Genomic DNA, 15,880 nt, shown 5'->3' with positions numbered 1-15,880 from the left:
ACAAGCCTCCAGATTTATTTTCATTACTTGATTGACCAGGAATCTCTGTCTCTCTTACTTCCTGCAATTGAACACTCAGAATGTTTGGCTGCATTATGAACATCCATGGCCTTCAGATTTGTGGTTTTCTTGCGAACAAATGGGAAAGGCCTTGTTCATTGACTAAGAGTCTATTTCTGATATTTTGAACGTTTTTTTGAATCACAGTAGGATGGGGAATTCATTAGGTGCCTTAGATTGAGCTTCAGACAAGGAGCAATGAGAACAGCAGCAGCAGCAGTAGCCTGCACACGGATATCGGAGATGGCTGCAGCTCGCAGGAGACTTTACCCATTCCACAGGGTGTACAAGTAGAAGATACATTGGAACTGCAGTGCTTCTGGAGGCTGAGTTTCTTATGTCAGGTGGTGGCAGACATCTGCAGCTAATGAAAAGAAGAAGGCCATCTCTCTGCTGGACTTGGTTGCCATGTGTTATCAATGATTATTAAAGTGAAAATTACCTTCAAGTGTTTAGTCTCTGCATTCTTCCAAGATCTACAAGGTACATAACCAGCATCTTCCAGTTGGCGACCTATAAGGTAGGGGATGGAATGGCTCATTGTTAAGATCGGTAAGTATCTGAACTTGTTTGCGATAATGTCAGTTAATTGAGTGGTTCCTTTATTTACATATCAGGCACAACATACTATCCACTGGCATTCTGGGCATTTCAACTCCCCCCCCCCCCATATTCGTAAGCAACAAAACTCTCAGCACCATTGAAGTGCAGCTGACGTGAAACCACAGAAAATCATTTCTGCAGGTGAAAAGAGATGCCCAGGGAGGAGTAGTGATTCCAAATGGCCTACTCCTGTTTGCATTTCTTAGGTTCTTACATATTTATATGCACTTCAATGTTATCTGTTGACACACGTTCGAAATCTGAACAATGGACCTCAGTAAAGTGACAATAAGTGCCGTATGATCACTAAATATGAGATCGAACAAACCATTAGCCTGCTGAAGATAAGTTTTGGCTGTCTGGGTAGAGCTGATAATGACATTTCATGCACACCAATCAGAACAGTCATGGTATGTTAAACTTTACATAATATTTACATACTATTACATAATAGTAGGTTTCGCAATGCTGGAAGGGCTAGGCATGGAGAGCAGATCGATGCTGAGAGATGGGGGAAAACAGGGAACACAAGGAACTGTGTTTTAACTTCAAAATGGAAAATCCCCATCAAAGTGACGAACTAAGGAATAGAAACTTCATAACATCACAATTCCTAAAATGTCCATGTGCAAATTCTTGTGCAAATGGAAAATTGTTCTTTTTCTTTATCTACCACTAACATATAACCCTGTGGTCTCTACAGAGGTGGATATTCAAATTCATGCCGTGACTGTTAGATACTGTTGACTTCTGAGTTTTGAGCTTTGGAATGCTTGAGGGTCCCATTAAAAAACTCCAGCTACACTTTGCAGGGCAATTGTTCATCTGATTAGAAGACTGTTATGATGACTCTTCATTTTTTTTTACAGTGATTCATGTTTAAAAGACTGTGAACAATAAGTTCATTTTTTAAGGGATCACCAAAGAAACATTGGTACTTTTCTAAAGCTGCTTCTTAGAATTCACTCGGCTCAAGCTAATTGTTTGGACCTGTTTACTGGAAATCACATGCTTAGGTTTATGGCTTTGTTTTTGGATATTCTTCAGAATTCAGTTGGGGTTTCGTCAGCTGAGAGAGAGAGATAGAGAAGTTACCCAACTTATCCTTTGCCTATCAGGGACTATCCGTTTGAAATGTCTTTTGAGAAAAACTGATGGTTCTTATGAAATCCTTCAGAATTCTTGATAATTCACAAATGGCCACCACTGCAAAAGTCCCAATCACAGCTGTTTGTGTTCAGTTATATTCCCCTATGTAAGCCAGAATACCAACTAGCAGCTATTTTGAATATTTAATACCTTATCTTTCTTTTCTTCAAAAATTAATACTTTTTTTTTGCATGATCTGCCCTTTACGAAGCTGTGCTAACTGGGCCCTATTATACCATTCACTTCCAAGTACTCTGCAATCTCATCCTTTATAATGGACTCCAAAACCAACAACTGAGGTCAGGCAAACTGGCCTACAGTTCCCTGTCTTCAGCCTCCCTCACTTCTTAAACAGGAATGTTACATTTGTCATTTTCCAGTCCCTTGTGGCCCTCCTTGATTCCAGTGATTTCTGAAAGATGACCACCAATACATCCACAATCTCCACAGCTACCTGCTTCAGAATGCTTTGATGTAGTGCATCTGATCTAGATGATTAATCCACCTCTGACCTTTCAGCTTGCCCAGTACCTTCTCCTTCGTGAAGGCCACTACATTCCCCTCTGCCCCTTGACACTCTGGAAGTTCTGATAAACTGTTGGTGTCTTCTACTGTGAAAACGGATGCAAAATACTTGTTCAGTTCTTCCAACATTTTTTTGACAATACTACTTCTCCAGGCTCAATTTCCAACAGTCCATTGTCTATTTTTGCCTCTCTCTTATATTTTAGATACCTAAAATATTTCTTGTAGTCTTCTTTTATATTACAAACTAGCTTACTCTCATATATCGTCTTCTCAACCCTTTTTTGTTAGTTATTTTCTGCTGCTTTTTAAATGTTTCCCAATCCTCTGGCTTCCCACTCATCTTCACCACACTGTATGCTTCTTCTTTTGCTTTTATACTGTCCCTAACTTCCCTTGTCAGCTATAGGTGCCTTCTCTTAGTATGTTTCTTATTCCTGAGGATAAATTCTATTTTGCCTCCTGAATTACCTGCAGAAACACCTGCTATTGCTGCTTCACAGTATTCCCTGCTAGACTTCCCTTCTAATCAACACTGGCCAGCTCTTCTTTCATGTCTTTGTAGTTACCTTTACTCATTGTAATACCATTGCATTTGATTCCACCTTCTCCCTCTCAAGCTGCAGGGTGAATTCTATCATTTTATCTCACTGCCCCCTAGAGATACCTTCACTTTCAGCTCCCTAATCAAGTCTGCCCCAGTGCACATCACCAAATCCAGAATTATTCCTTCCCTAGTGGACTCTACCACGAGCTTCTCCAAAAAGCCAATGCATTGACACTCTCCAAATTCCTTTTCTTCAGATCTGCTACCAACCTGTTTTTCCCAATTCACCTGCATATTGGAGTCACCCATGATTATAGCCATAGTGCCTTTCATTCATCCATTTCCTATCTCCTGATTTATTTTCTTCTCACATCTTGACTACTGTTAAGAGGCCTGTACTAAACTTCCATCAAGGTATTTTTTCCTTTGCAGTTCTGCAACTCTACCCACACACGTTCTACGCCTTTTGATTCTTTTTCACTTCTTGCTATTGATTTAATTTCTTTTCTTACTACAAGGCAACACTGCCCCCTCTGTCTACCTGCCTGTCCTTTTGATAGGGCATGTATCCTTGGATATTCAGATCCCAGCCCTAATCCCCTAGCCTCTGTGATGCCCACAACTTCATACCCTTCAATTTCAATCTCTTCTACAAGCTCATTTACCTTAACTCCTACACTGCGTGCATTTAAATACAACATCCTTAGACCTCTATTGACTGGCCTCCTTTCATAGCTGTCTCTTTATCTGCTGTACTTGAAGTTAGATTCCTGACCATTTCCATACTTTCCGTCTTAGTAGTTTTTTCTGGAAATGTTAATAACTCTTGCTGAGCCCTCCCCATCCTTAACATTTTTCATAATTTTCCATGCAACAGAACCTACCCTCCATCATTTAGTTCAAAGCCCTATCCACAGCCCAAGTTATGTGATTCAACAGGACTTTGGTCCCAGCATGGTTTGGATGCAGCCTGTCCTATCCGAACAACTCCCTCTTCCTTAGTCCTGGTGCCAATGCCCTATGAAATCAAACCTTTTCTCCTATACCAATCTTTGAGCCACATGTTTACCTCTTTAATCTTGTTGACCCTGTGACAATTGGCTCATGGTTCAGTTGTAATCTGGAGTTTATTACCTTTTTTGTTCCGCTTTCTACTCTAGCCCCTAGTCGCTCATGTTCCCTCAGCAGAACCTCTTTCTACTTAGATTGTTTGTCTGAACATTGACGATAATAATTGGATCATGCCCCTCCCCAGCCAAGTTCCTATGTGGCATAGATGTGATATCCTGAACTCAGGCAGCATGCAGGTAATGAGACTATTGATCCTGGCCACAGAGAACAGTATCTACCCCCTTGGCTATAGTATCCTTGATTACAACTACATTTCTCTTTTTCCCTCCTCAGCCTTTGTTGCAGTCAACTGAGGAGATTGATTAGAGTGGATCTTCTCCATCTCCTCCTCTCAACATAACACAGAAAATCAGTACAATGTTTATGAAGTGAAATTTATAGGCAATCATGGATTCAGTATATTGAGGAGCTTTACATTTGCACTAAGAAACAGAGTTCTGAATTTCTCAACAAGCACATCTTTGTACTCAAGCAGCAAATGGTAATGCACTGCTCTTCAATGGACATGTTACGACTCCAAATTAGATGGAACTTGAACCCAGACCTAGTGCACCAGAGGTAGGGACACTACCAATGCACCATTAGACCCTTAAGCTTCAATAGATACTTGCTGTTGGAAAAGTATTAATTATACAGTTACTGTAGATTATTGAATGGTTTGCAATTATAGTTGGTATGATTCACTGTCTCAATGTCTAATTGAAAGTAAAATGAAATGAGAGAAAATTGTAGAAAAGACAAGAAAGCAATCAAAAATATTTTTTTCATATTGGAGCTAATGTTATATCCAGAAACATGTTTTATAGAAGGAGTTTAGGAATTTAGTCACTGGTTTGAATAACAACTGTGGTAATTTCCAAAGTGCTGACAGTACTATGAACTGGATGGGTTAAGCACAAGAAGTATATAAGAAGGAAATAGAGATTGGTGCTTTGCATTAAGTTCTGGAAGAAAGCAAGGAAAGTCGTTGATGGGATGAGATAAATGTATAGTACCTCTAACATTGGCAGAAATTAAACTATGTGGTGGCAGATAGGTGCTTAAATAAAAAATTGCCATGATAAATTTTAATATAAACAGTTCCATTGTAAATGCTAACATAAAAACTGTGACTCAAAAATTCATATTTTATTTTTGGAAAGGCAGAATTTAAAAAAAAACATATTCACAGAAAATGAGATTTAAAAGCTTTAAGAAAAGTGCTTTCTCTAGTAATCCATGATGGAACATTAAAGCTATTGGGGAGAATAAAGGAGATCATTTAACGTAAGTTACTGCATATAAGTGAAGAAATTGCAGAAGCTGAAATTTTTCATTCATGGAAAATTGCCCTTGTAATTTGAGCTCTGGGTAGGCTAAGCGTGGAAGCCTTCAATACTGTCCTTTCTCTTCCTCTCCCATTTGAGAGCTGCCGATAAATCTCTTGAAAGAACAACATAAAAATGCGAAAAATATGCAGATGGTCAGCAGTAGTTGTGGTCAGAATAAGCACATTAATATTTCAGACTTTTGGCTTTCACCAGAACTGTAAGATGCTTCAGATAAACATCATTAAAACTGAACAAAATAAAGTGTGAAGCAATAGGAAAAACACACACACACACAAAAACACACACACACAAAAACACACACACACACAAAAACATACACACAGACACATACACACACACACACGCACAAACACGCACACACAAACACACACAAAATAGAATGACATGTTCAAGTCAGAGGAAAAAAAAACATGGGAATAAAAATGTAGAACAGTGGATGCATGCAGAATCCCGGCAGTGCAGAAAGAGGCCATTTGGCCCATCTAATCTGCACCAACCCTCTGAAGAGCATCCCACCTAAACTGAGGCAGTTTCCTTCCCTAAGGGGCATTAGTGAACTGGATGGGTTTTTTTATCCAACAATCAATTCATGGTATTCATTAGATTCTTAATTCCAGAATTTTATTGAACCCAAATTCTACCATCTACCCTGATGGGATTCAAACCAAGGTTACCAAGCCATTACCGAGGTGTTTGGATACCAGTAGACCATCATCTCCCTTCTGAATACTTCAGTGTCATCTCTGTTCTGAAGAAGAGTCATACCAGATTTAAAACATTACATTTATTTCTCTCAACAGATGCTGCCACACCTGCCAAGTTTCTCCAGCATTCTGTATTTGTTTGTGATAAGTGTTATTTATCTGGATGTCAGAGCAAGGATATTTCCACATCGCTGCAGGAATGGTCCTGGTCTTCTCCTGCCAGGGCAAGGATCTTTTGTTCTAGTAAGTTGAGGACATGGATATCTGACACAACCTGATCTGTGTGTTTTCACTTCACTCTGTAATGGGATGGCTTCTCTAACAGTGACAGAAATGAATGAGTGGGTGACGCAGCTGTTAGGTCTGGTGGATTGAGGCTGGTGTTGAGGTGTTCTGATGGAGTGAACAGACAGCATGGAGGTCCTGAAGGGTTAATGCTGTGGGAGAATGGGGTTTTAAAGGCAGCGAGTGAGGGAAGGTGCTGTATGCAACAGAGAGAGTGTCAGAGCAGAAGCGTTGGTGGGAGGTGGGGACAGGGCACAGATGAGGCAGCAGAGAGTAGAGTTTTGTGCTTACCCTAACGGAGTGGAGAACACTATTGACTTTTTCCTGCACTGCAGCCCAGTCCCCAATATGCTGCGGATGGCACTGTTCCAGATGGTGACCACCAACTAGGCTGACATAGTCGAGCAGTGTGGAACGCTCTGCCGATCCTCTCCACTACCCTGTCCACAAGGATCTCCAGGACCCTCTCTGACAAGTGTAGTGTTAGCCTCATCTTCTTTGCTACCTGTACTGATACTGAACACAGTGGAGCAACACAGCCTGCAGAGAGCAGCACACAGTGGGCTTTGAGAGATGACATGATCCCAAGGGATGCTATCTCATGGAGGAATCATGCTGAGCAGCGAGTTTCTCCATGAACCATGTATGGCAAGATGGGGAGAAGATAGGATATGATTCCCACCGTGTGGAATCAAGTGAAAATTAAAAGGACAAATTTGGCAAGGTATATCAAGTAAACCCATTGGGTCTCACATGAGAATCACTCTCGATGTGACTCATACTTATCCAAAAAATGGTCAGATTCAGACCACAGTGAGTCTTGAATTGACTAAGGAGTGGTGAATGGGCCAATGAAAATAAAGGAAGTTCTGCAAAGTAATGCAATTTCCAACAGTTCAGGAGACATCGGTAGAAAAGAAAAGCAAACTAAAATCAATGGTGCAGCCATTCTACCAGCGTGGTGTTCCAACCCAAGGGGTCAATGTGCCCCTCTCATGCCATCTCCAGAAGTGCTGGTTCACCCACCCCACATTTTCTCAGGATAAAAGCAAATTACTGCAGATGATGGAATCTGAAACCAAAAGAGAAAATGCTGGAAAATCTCAGCAGGTCTGACAGCATCTGTAAGGAGAGAAAAGAGCTGACGTTTCGAGTCTAACTGACCCTTTGAAATTAATCAATTTTGACTGTTTATTCTGTTGTTGTTGATGATAATGTAACCCCAATTTCTCGTTCCAGAAATGTCATTAGCTGTGCCTCAACAATTTCATGTTGCAGCAAATATTGGAGTGACACCATTTCACACAGAAAGAGATATTCCGACCTGAGAAGGAATGCTGAGGTTCTTATTTCTCACCTTCAGGATTGTCTTCTGAACATCCTTCATTCTTCTTATCACCTATTAGATTCATCCCTAGATCAGAAAGAAAAGCAGATGGAAGAGAAAGCGAGAATTTCAATTCATTGTCTTAGTTTTCATGAAACTGTGAGTAGTAAAATCCTGGATTGTTTCCCTGTGCATCAATTTGCCTTTGAGTGGTCTTCAATGCTTCATGATTCAAATTTTCATGATTATCAAAAATCAAGAACAAGACAATATCAGAAGATGCAATTCCATTCTTCCAATGGTTAAAAAAAGGAATTATATACTTACTGTAAGTATAGCAACTGAGCATGTGCAAAAGGTGCTACTCCAGATCACATGGAACTGGAACCTGGGCCTAGAGGGTTTCAGATAAGCTATCCTGTTGTACTGTTCTTCGGCTATCATTATCTTCCATAAAGTCAGTAGTACAGATCTCATGTTATTAGAAAAATATGAAGAAGGTATTGAAAACAACAAATGCTGGAGACCACAGTGGGTCAGTCAGCACCCACAGAGGCAGAGCAAGTTAATGAGAATGTACATTGTTTCACTGAGATTAGAAAACTACTGTTCCATGATCAGTAGCAGAGTTGTTTGTTTTCAAGGTCATGTGAGGGAACTTTTTTTTAAAACACACTACCATCACAACAAATTTCCCATCAGGGGCTCACATTTAAAAAAAACACCATGTCATAAACCACTGTCACTTTGTCTATTCATTTTACTGAACAGAAAGTCATGGGGGCGCATGCATTTAAATCTCAGCATGCATTATTGAAACTTCCCAATGGCAATATGATTCTGTCAAATAATTTCTTCCATCATTACTAAAACCCACCAACTTAGTTGTAGGAGTAAACAATACAGGCAATTGATTAATATAATTGCTTTATGTCACATTATTTCAAATACACAAGCAGGAAGGACACTGCAAGCCAGGCAGCATCAAGATGTGGAGAAGTCAACATTTTGGATGTAACCCTTCTTCATTCACGAAGGAGGCTTATACCTGAAATGTTGACTTCTCCACCTCCTGATACTGCCTGGCTTGCTGTGTTCTTCCTGCTGGTCTACTTTGGATTCCAGTGTCTACAGGGTTTTTTTTTTGTCTCTAACATTATTCCAATTGGTAGCCCTCTTGGCTCTGAGTCATAAGGCCACAGGGTAAGGCCAACTTCAGGAATGAGCACACAGTCTAAGCTGACTATTCAGTACTGCACAGAGGAAATGCTACATTGTTGGAGGCACTGTTATTCAGTTCATATGCTAAAGTGAGGCCTCACCTCTGTTTTCAAGTGAATTAAAAGATCACATGGAGTTTCTTGAAGAGTGGCAACGTGTTCAGCCATTATTTTAGCAAATGTTCATTCTTCAACAAAATCACCAAAGGAATGTTTGTATTCATTTATGGGATGTTTATGTTGATGATTGGGCCAGCATTTATTGCCCATCCCTAGTTGCCATTGAAAAGGTAGTGGTGAGGTTTCATTTTGAACCACTGCAGCCCATTTGGGGTAGGTACACTCACAGTGCTGATAGGCATGATTTGCAGGTGCCAGTGTTGGACTGGGGTGAACAAAGTTAAAAATCACACAGCGCCAGGTTATAGGTGAAAGTGGGTACTGCAGATGCTGGAGATTAGAGTCACAATTAGAGTAATGCTGGAAAAGCACAGCAGGTCAGACATCATCCGGGGAGCAGGAAAATTGCCATCTCAGGCAAAGGTCCTTCATCAGGAATGAGCCCTTCATCCTGTTCCTCGGATGGTGCCTGACCTGTCTGATTCTGTCTAAGGAGCCTTAGTGAATATCTGCATTGCATCTTGTAGATGGCATCCTGCTGCTCCTAAACACTGATGCTGGAAGGAGTGGATATTTGTGGATCTGGTGCCATTCAAGTGGGCTGGATGGAATTAAACTCCTTCAGTTTCATTAGACCTGCACCCATTCCAGGAAAGTGGGTAGTTTTCCATCACACTGCTGACTTGTACCTTGTAGATGATGGAGAGCTTTGGGGAGTCAAGAGATGAGTTACACACTGAAGTATTCCCAGCCTCTGATCTCTACTTATAGCTCCTGCATTTACATGACTAGTTCACTCCAATTTCTGGTCAATGGTAGCCTGCAGGATATTGACAGTGGAGTATTCGGTGATGGTGATGCCATTAAATGCAGAGTGATGATATTTAGATTCTCTCTGGGAGATGGTCACTGCCTAATTGTCAGCCAGTTGTTTGTTTGCTTGCCAGTTGTCAGCCCAAATCTGCAAATGAAACTTTGCCAGTCATCTCAGCCCTGGTTGAAGCATCTTTTGGTGTTCATGTAGCTGATGCATTAATCTGCATAACCAAGTTAAAACAGTAAGACTTCGTGTCAGGTCAGTTAGCAGTGTAAGGAGCCAGGCTGTATGTTCAGTGCTCACATTCAGTAAGAAAAATTAAGTTGTGACATCCTAGGGCAATAGGTAGATGATTAGTTGGTGACTAATTCCTCTATTTTTTGATTTAAATTAGGGAACTTCATTTGGGATTAGGAACATTAATTGAAGTAACATAAACACTGGCAAGACTACACGCATCAATTAAAATTAATTAAAGTTTACTTAATATTACATTTATTTATTATTTTGTTCAACATGCCATTCCACTCACCCATTTCTAGTGTCTTATTTCTAACTCCAGAAAGGCTGGCTGTGAGTGTGAAGGGAAGTGACTGAGTATATATGAGGCTGAATGGTTGGGATTGAGTGTGAGTGTGTGAGTGAATGGTGAGGATAGAGATGTGTGGGTGAGTGAGGTGAAATGGGGTAGGACTGAGGGTGCCCATGTACTGAAGGCAACATCAATCCAGGTGATGTTCTGCTGCCTGCTGTCTCCTCCACTCAGTTCTGCTACTTCCACATATCCCCCAGTTCCATTCTATCAACCTTGTCTTGATGGTTTATATTTATTGGCTTTCAGTAACACAGGCAGTTGCAAGGAAAGCAGCATGGGTCACTGGCTGACTCCTTTCCCAGTCAGGTTGGTGCCTTGATTAACCTGTGCCACTGCAGTTATAGGCAAACTGCACACAAACATCATACATCAGTATGGGGTTCCAGCCAGCCATGGTCTCAGCCCTTTCTTTCCTCTTTCTTGTGTATGCTTCAACATGTGGAGGTGTCAATTGTAATTTTGTTTTGTAGACAAGAAAAAGATTTTTAAAAAGATTTCACCCAGTTTCAGTAGATTTTACTTTCTGGGCAGTGTTAGGGTTTGGGACATACAGAGTCCAACCCATCTATGTCGACCAGATATCCTACATAAATCAAGTCCCATTTGTCAGCATTTGGTCCATATCCCTCTAAATCCTTCCTATTCATATACCCATTTAGATACCTTTCATAAAGCTCTGGTTAGGCCCCATTTGGAGTACTGTGTCCAGTTTTGGTCCCCACACCTCAGGAAGGACATACTGGCACTGGAACGTGTCCAGCGGAGATTCTCACGGATGATCCCTGGAATGACAGGTCTAGCATATGAGGAACGGCTGAGGATACTGGGGTTGTATTCGTTGGAGTTTAGAAGATTAAGGGGAGATCTAATAGAGACGTACAAAATAATACATGGCTTTGAAAAGGTGGATGCTAGAAAATTGTTTCTGTTAGGCGAGGAGACTAGGACCCGTGGACACAGCCTTAGAATTAGAGGGGGTCATTTCAGAACGGAAATGCGGAGACATTTCTTCAGCCAGAGAGTGGTGGGCCTGTGGAATTCATTGCCACGGAGTGCAGTGGAAGCCGGGACGCTAAATGTCTTCAAGGCCGAGGTTGATAGGTTCTTGTTGTCTAGAGGAATTAAGGGCTACGGGGAGAACGCTGGCAAGTGGAGCTGAAATGCGCATCAGCCATGATTGAATGGCGGAGTGGACTCGATGGGCCGAATGGCCTTACTTCCACTCCTATGTCTTATGGTCTTATGGTCTAAATGTTGTAATCGTACCAGCCTCCACCACTTCTTCTGGCAGATGATTCCATACACGCACCACCACCTGAAAAAAATAGAGCCCATTTATATCTTTCCCCTCTGACCTTAAGCCTATGCCCTCTAGGTTTGGACTCCAAAAGAGCTTGTCTATTTACCCTATCCATACTCCTCATGATTTCATAAACCCCTATCAGGTCACTCCTCTGCCTCCAACGCTCCAGGAAAAATAGCCCCAGCCTTTTCAGCTTCTTCCTGTAGCTCAAACACTCCATTTTAGCAACATCCTTCAGAATCTTTTCTGAACCCTTTTATGTTTAACAGCATCCTTCTTATTGTAGAGAGACCAGAATTGCATACAATCCTTTAAAAATGGCCTATCTAATGTCCTGTACAGCTGCAACATGACCACCCATCTCCTTTACTCAATGCACTGACCAATAAAGGCAAGCATGCCAAACACCTTCTTTACTATCCTATCCACCTGGCACACAACCTTCAGTAGTTTCCTCCGGTCCTGGGCAGAGTACTGGCTGTACCGGGCTGTTATGCACCACACAGTATGTTTTCTGTGATGTATCTGTAAAGGTTGGTGAGGGTCCTAATGGACATGCCAAATTTCTTGTGGTTCCTGAGGAAGAGGAGGTGTTGCTATGCCCTTCTTGATGGTCGCATCTATTTGGGAAGTCCAGGACAGGTTGTGCATGGGGATGGAGAGGAATTTGCAGTGTGAAAGGATGAGCCAGTTGTAACAGTCCAAGTAGGTATCAGAGACAACGAGAGGACAAAGAAAGAGCTCCTGTCTCGGGAGTATGAGCAGCTGGGTGCTAAATTAAGAAGCAGAACCTCAAAAATAACAAAGTCTGAATTATTACTTGAGCCACAAGCAAATTTATCAATGAAATAAGATAAGTGATTTGAATGTAGAGTTCAAAGATTGGTGTGTGTGAAATGGGACTCTGGCAGTGGTGCTGGACAAAGAGAGAGCTGTACCAATGATATGGTCTTGAACTGACCCTTACTGGAACTCAGTCTACCTTGCTGCAATGCTTCACCTCACCGCCAACAAGTTCCGCGCTGGAGTGGAGCTAACTTACAGAACCAGCAGGCAATTACTCAACCTCCACCGTCTTCAACCCAAACCCAAAGTCACCCCAACCAAGTGTCATTGAGCTGTGAAATGCCGACAATGCTTGCATTGAGCTCCGTCAGCACTTATATGGAGCTATATGAGAGCATGGGTCTCACCCTGAACATCTGCAAAGCGAAGATCCTCCACCAATCTAGCCTGGGATTGTTGAGCAAACCCCTGATCATCAAGGGCCACAGGGAGGCCTTAGAGAATGTTGTCCACTTCCAAAACTTCGGAGGTGTCCTGTCGGCCAAAGCAGCTGTTGATGAAGAGAGTCAGCACCAAGTTCAGTGTGTGCTAGCACAGCCTTTGAACAAGGACAACAACATCAGATCTGACAACAAGATCATGGTTTACAGAGCTGTGGTGGTTCCCACCCTCCTATGTGGCTCTGAGATGTGGACTGTCTACAGCAGACACCTCAAGGGTCTGGAGCAGTAGCACGAATGCTGACTATGCAAGATCCTGTGAATCCTCTGGAAAGAAGGGTGCACCAATAACAGCATCCTCGACTAGGCCAACATCTCCAGCATTGAGGCACTGACCACCCTTGTTTGGCAGCAATGGGCCGGGCACATCATCTACATGACCACCCCAAGCAGGTGCGCTACTCCCAGATAAAAAAATGAAAGAACTGTGGATGCTGTAAATCAGAAACAAAAACAAAAATTACCAGAAAAGCTCAGCAGGTCTGCCAACATCTATGAAGTGAAATTAAAGTTCCTGCTTCCGGTCCGGTTACCCTTCCTCAGAGCTTGTCTCCTCCTAGCTCTTTGGAAGGGCAGGTGAGCCCCAGGTAGACAGAGGAATACCTTCAAGGCCTCGCTAACTCCCACTGACACCTGGGAATTACTGGCCCAAGACCATCCAAGGAGGAGAAGGAGCAGTCGGGAAGGTGTCAATCACCTTGAGAATTGCTGTCGGGAGAAAGTGGAATCCAGGCGAACACAGAGCAAGGAAAGCACTGCCACCTCGACATCCCACCACCCCTTCCTGCAAACACCTTCTGCCCCAAGTGTAACAGAACTTGGGAAAGCCACATCCGTCTGTATAGCCACCTATGGACTCACCCTGAGAGTAAGAGAATCATCCTCATGTGCGAGTGACTGCCAATGTTGATGATTGGAACCAGTGTTCTGATGAGTCATTTCACCACGGGCGTACAGAGGGTTTTAATCGAAATAGTGGGTGAGATAGATTAGATGAGAGAAGCTTTGATAAATTAAAGGGAGTGGACAATGCAAGATAGTAAAAAGCAATAAGATAAATGAATATCGGAGCTCAGCAGGAGGGAACATAATGTATAAACTTCAGAGTGCATCAGCAGATAAGGCCAGCAGTTGCAAAAATAGTAAATGCTCAGAACTAAAGGTTCTATATTTCGGTGCAGGGAGCATTTTTAAAAATAAATAAATAAATTATCAGGTCAAATAGGAAATAAGTTTGATCTGATAGCTGCTACAAGGACATCAAACCCAAGCAAAAATGTCAAACGTGTAGCCCTCAGTTCAATTTAGACTGAATTGAAGGATACATTATTTTGCCTCAATATGTAAAGTCTCCAGTTGAAAAGGTCAATTAGTCGGCAAAAGTATAATCATGATTCACATGTAAATATGCCTTGAAGAATGTAACAAGAGTTGAAAAATCTGCTTCAGATAGGGATTTTCAAAGTGCAGTTGATTAAAAATAAACTATGCATCAAAAGACAGGAGATAAAAGGAAAACTTAGAAAAAGTCAGTGGCATGGTATTTGTTCATTGTTTGTGCTTTCATGCTTATTATTGTGCCCACTGACAAGTACAACTATTACATGTATTTTTCTGCTTAATCTAATGTCCCAAGTGTTTCTCAGTTAGATGAATGTCCGTCTGCCTATGTCTCCTGGCTGAATTACAAGGCACTGTGTGTGACAGCTGCATCCAAAATCTCAGAAATTAACCAGCTAATGGGCAATTTGACTAATTACACCAAATGGAAAACAATACAGAGACATATGCAAGATTCAAACACTGGTCAAAATACGAGTTGTAATCCTAATTTGCTGTCCTAATAGCATCTCTGATTTTAGGTAAGTTTCTTTCATATTCCATCATCGCTTATTTGTTTACTGTAAAGTTTCTGCCACCTGCAATTCCCACCAGTAATAATAATACCTCAACTTATCTTTGAAAAATGGTTAAACTGTAACCGGACATTTGTGCTGTTGTCTGTTTACCATATGATCACCTTTCATGGTTCGATGTGTAGAATTGGGCTTCCATCAAATCCTTGAGCAACTATTTACTTGTTCACCCTGATTCTCTATAGTATTTGGGTATCCGAAGTAGGGATTCATTCGTCTTCTCAAATGTAACCAAAAAAGATATATTGTTAGTGACAGATATATCAATATAATCACAATGCTAAATGAAAATGCTCAGAGCTATTCTTTAACAACTAGCCACCAGTCAATCAAACTTTCAGACATGGTATCCATAGCTCATTTCTTTTGAGTTGAACAAGCAACCAAAACAAAACAGAAAATATAGGAATGCAAAGAAAGAATCAAAGTAGTTAGTCACTTTACCTTCTCCAAACAATATTTATTCAGGTAGATCCAGACACCTACATCTTAAGACATGATCTCCACTGATTGACACATTCATAAACAACAAGGCAGTAGCATGTGTCCAAGATACAAGGGCTTTGTTCAAGCCGTGTCCTTCTGGATAATGTATCACTTTCAACTCTTTCACTCAGAGTTGAGGAAAATTAATGATTTTTTTTTTGCATCTTCCACCGACTGCTGTAAATGGAATAAAATGAGTAATTGGCTTTAGCTGAGAAGATTTCTCTATATAGGTTATTGCATTTCTACTATTTTTGCATCAGGTTGTTTACAAGTGTTTATCAAGCAGATCTTTGAATATGTAATATGTTGTCTTGGAACCTGACCTTGCACTCAGAAATTGATCCTGAATAACTTAGTCACTTACTAAGCTTCGGCTTGTTGCTGAAAGCCTGCACATGCACCATCTAAACTGTATGGTTTGCACACATTTTTTAATAAAACAATTTCACTGCTCCCCAGAGCAGCAACTTTA

At 41.4% G+C, this 15,880-nt stretch overlaps 1 long non-coding RNA gene across 2 annotated transcripts; it reads right to left on the bottom strand.

Annotated features, from left to right (window-relative positions):
- Window positions 1-373: 373 nt before the first annotated feature.
- Window positions 374-15,124, bottom strand: LOC140493252 (uncharacterized). 2 transcript variants are annotated; one of them, XR_011963639.1, is made up of 4 exons: window positions 15,024-15,124; window positions 7,693-7,749; window positions 503-573; window positions 374-424 (listed from the first exon to the last, which is right to left on the bottom strand). It is a non-coding gene; the product is annotated as an uncharacterized lncRNA (long non-coding RNA). The 2 variants fall into 2 exon arrangements; XR_011963638.1 differs by lacking the exon at window positions 15,024-15,124 and having other exon boundaries at window positions 7,693-7,838.
- Window positions 15,125-15,880: the final 756 nt, after the last annotated feature.

The sequence above is a fragment of the Chiloscyllium punctatum genome, chromosome 2, assembly GCF_047496795.1.
Source record: "Chiloscyllium punctatum isolate Juve2018m chromosome 2, sChiPun1.3, whole genome shotgun sequence".
In the NCBI taxonomy this organism is placed as follows: domain Eukaryota; kingdom Metazoa; phylum Chordata; class Chondrichthyes; order Orectolobiformes; family Hemiscylliidae; genus Chiloscyllium; species Chiloscyllium punctatum.
This window is presented reverse-complemented; position numbering and strand designations above follow the sequence as displayed.